The sequence below is a fragment of the Cebus imitator genome, unplaced genomic scaffold (genome assembly GCF_001604975.1).
Source record: "Cebus imitator isolate Cc_AM_T3 unplaced genomic scaffold, Cebus_imitator-1.0 Scaffold5, whole genome shotgun sequence".
In the NCBI taxonomy this organism is placed as follows: Eukaryota; Metazoa; Chordata; class Mammalia; order Primates; family Cebidae; genus Cebus; species Cebus imitator.
The window spans coordinates 12,816,918-12,820,826 of NW_016107320.1; positions in this window are offsets into that span (position 1 = coordinate 12,816,918).

The window sequence follows — 3,909 nt, forward strand, 5'->3', positions numbered from 1 at the left end:
AAAAATATAAAAAATTAGCCAGGTGTGGTGGCGCACACCTGTAGTCCCAGCTACTAGGGAGGCTGAAGCACAAGAATCACTTGAACCCAGGAGGCAGAGGTTGCAGTGAGCCAAGATCACACCACTGCATTCCAGCCTGGGCAACAGAGTGAGACTCCGTCTTCGTACATACATACATACATACGTAACTTCCCAGTGGTTGCAATGCATGTGTTGTGTGTCCACACTACACTTTGAGAACCATCTCAGGCGAGCAGGCCAGGGTGTTTAACAGGCAGTAGAGACCATCCGGCTGCTGTTCTGGGTGAGGACCCTGAAGTCCAGAGAGTGGAATTGACTTGTTCGAGGTCAAACAGCTGGCCAGGGGCAGGGCCAGAACAACAACCCAAGCCTCTGGCCTTCAGGCCATCTGCACAGTTCCTCCTGCAGTCCCCAGGACACTTGGTATGTTCAGCTGACCATTTATTTACTCATCCATTTATAGAAACAACCTTTCCCAAAGCCCTGTCCTGAGTGAGAGTTCCTCTCGGGTCTGTGCTGGAGCAAGAATGACCTCTCATGGCTGAGTTGGGGGTGCAGCCTTATCAGCGTACAGCAGCGAGAAGACCTGGGCCTGGGCCATGCCCGCACCCTTTCTCACACTTTTCCCCCAGTAGCTTTGGCTGGATGAGCTGGGCTGAGGGTCTTGGTATGTGCAGAAGCTTGGAAAGACAGGGCATCGGGGTGTTCACCCTAGTCTTTGCACTTCGGGGGCCCTGTCAGGCTGAGCAAGGCCCTGGGAGGTTTCTGCATTTCCCACTCACCCTCACCCAGGCACAGCACGTGCTGGGCTCTGACGGAATATCTTCCCTTTATGGTGACCTTGAGGCTACTTTTAAGCCAGATTGATTCACTGGTCAAGAATATTGGGAGTGGAAAGACTTGCACTGGAACTGCCCCTAGCCAGGGCCCTGCTCCCTGTGTGAGGGGGTTCTGTGTCCTCCTACCACCTCAAGGAGGCAGAGGGGAGCCCTAAAAATGGGGAGCAGTACCGGGGCCCCACACACTCTCACTGTCTTCCCCACTCCAGACAGGGTGAAAGGGACAGGATCTGCTCAGAACCAGGCCTGGCACCTGGAGCCCATACAGAACAGGGGAGTTGTCCTCCCGACCCGATTTCCACCTTGGTGAGGCAGTCAGGGGAATCCTGTGAGCAGAGGCACCCGGCCCCTTCCTCAAGTCCTTCTCCTCCCGGAAGCCTTCCTAGACCACCCCCATCTTCTGGAATGACTGGTTCCTCCCACCACACCCTTACGGTCAGTATCACTTGAGGGGCTTAGCTCTGGTCCTGATTTGTTGACTGGTTTGTGTGTGTTTGCTTCTCTTCTGTGGAATTATCTCCCCAAGGCAGGTGCTGGGTCCACCTTCCCCCTTAAATGCTGCCCTCACCCTCAGCACTCAGCTCCATCAGAGACACAGGGGACTTTTGCTTCTCTATTAAAAAATTTTTTTTTAAAATATAGATCGGGTCTTGCTATGTTGCCCAGGCTGGTCTTGAGCTCCTGGGGTCAAGCCATTCTCCTGCCTCTGTCTCCCAAAGCGAGCCACTGCTCCTGGTGTGCTCCTCCTCTATTAAGTGACCAACTGGGAAAGCAGCTAGGCGCGCAGGTACATCCTTAGACTCAGAAACCTGCCTGAAGGCATTGTTTCCAGCCCTCAGAGAGTCCACAGGAGGACAGAAGGGCCTCTCCCCCTCGGCCAGCCTGTGCCTAGGCCCTTTCAGAGAGGAGGTGCAGTGGATGGGCTGGGCAGGCCAGGTACCAGCTCCCCTGCCTCGTCTCTGATCTGCTGGGGCATGTGCCCCTCCCGCACATGTGTGCCTGCAGGCCTGCCTCAGCAATGTGGGGGGGGGAGGGTGGGGGAGGGGAGTTGGGAGGCGGTTATTATGGGACATGCCATGCAGATGATCATCAAGGCCCTGCTGCTGCCTTTCTGTGGAGAATTATGGCTTTTCTGAGAGGGGAGGAGGTGGGAGGATCAAGCCTATGGCCATGGCTGATGTCAGAGGCTGCGACTGACTCTGGAGGGAGATTGGGAGGTGGTGCTGAGTGACCTCCGCAAGGGCCAAGGCTCTCTTCCTCATTCTTTCCAGGCAGAATGACTTGTTAACTCTTTCCATCCCTCTGAGCAGTAAGGTGGCAAGAGCAGTCTGGGAATTTCCTCTGGTTCTGGACCATCTGTATCTGGCTCTGCTTTTTGATGAGGGCAGGGCTTCCAAGAAAGGAGGCCAGATGGCCACAGCAGACCAGGGGGGAGGATAGCCTGGGGGCCAGCTCAGGTGGTGTGGGTGTGTCATGCTGGAGAAGGCCCCAGTCCAGGGGAGAGAGCCAGGACTTTGGAGCAGACAAAGGGGATTCCAATCCCTCCCTTCCCCCCTCTTTCCTTCCTTCCTTCCTCCCTCCCTCTCTCCCTTCCTTCCCTCCCTCCCTCCCTTACTTCCTTTCCTCCCTTCTTCCCTCCCTGCCCTCTTCCCTCCCTCCCTCCTTTGTTTCTTCCTTCTTTCCTTCCTTCCTTCCTTCCATTTATTCAACAGCCCTTTCCAGAATGTCCGCAAATGGCGGTAAAGCTAGGATGGTATGAATATTCAACCATATGACCCAGTATGGACAGTCATAGGGCAGATGAGGTGTTTTGGAAGTAGAGATGATGGAACCTCTAATTCTAGGGGGGAGGGAAGGAGGAGTGTTAATGGATGGCTTCTGGAATGTACAATTGGGAGTCAGCTAGGTTTATGGAAGGGATTGAAAATAGAGAGGTGATGGGACAAGGGTTTCCAAGGTAGAGCAGTTGGCCGGCAGCTTGGAGGAGGCTCTGAGGGCTGAGCTGGCTGTCGAGGGAGCTTGGGCCGTTCCACGTGGCGTGGCTATGGGGATTGTGGATGTTGGTGGGGTGTGGTGAGAGCTGAAGACTGGATTTATCTTGTGGTTTTTTTTTTTTTTTTTTAAGATAGGGTTTCTCCATGATGGCCAGGCTGGTCTTGAACTCCTGACCTCAGGCGATCCACCCACCCCGGCCTCCCAAAGTGCTAGGATTACAGGCATGGGCCACCGCGCCCAGCCTTGAAGACTGGAAAGAGGAAGAGGTCAGAGTGTATAGGGTGGGAATGGGAGGATTCATCTTCAGGTTCCCAGGAGGCAGAGGCTGAGGTCGGGGAGAGGGATGAGCTTATCTGGGCTTCAGCTCAGAGAAGGTGCAAGCAGCTCCTACCTATGGCTTTAGTGACCTGAGAGTGTCAGGCAGATTTGGGGATGCATGGGGTTTGTGTTCAAACGACCCCCTAGTCATGCTCCCACCTCTAACTTTATGATTGTTAGCAGCCCACTTCTTTTCTTTTCTTTTCTTTTCTTTTTTGAGACAGTCTCGCGTCGTCACCCAGGCTGGAGTGCAGTAGAGCAATCTTGTTTCACTGCCACCTCCACTCCTGGGTTTAAGTGATTCTCCTGGCTCAGCCTCCTGAGTAGCTGGGATTATAGACATGCACCAACCTGGCTAATTTTTTGTATATTTAGTAGAGATGGGGTTTTGCCATGTTGGCCAGGCTTGTCTCGAACTCCTGGCCTCAAGTGATGTGTCCACCACTTCGGCATCCCAAAGTGCTGTTTCTTTAATCTGAACTCCCTTACCTGTAAAATCGGGATGTACGCAGAGCATGGTGGCTCATGCCCGTTTTCCCAGCACTTTGGGAGGCTGAGGCAGGCAGATCACTTGAAGTCAGGAGTTTAATACCAAGCCTGGCCAACATGGCGATACCTCACCTCAACTAAAAATACAAAAATTAGGCCAGGCGTGGTGGCTCATGCCTATAATCCTAGCACTTTGGGAGGCCAAGGTGGGCAGATCACGAGGTCAGGAGATCGAGACCATCCTGGC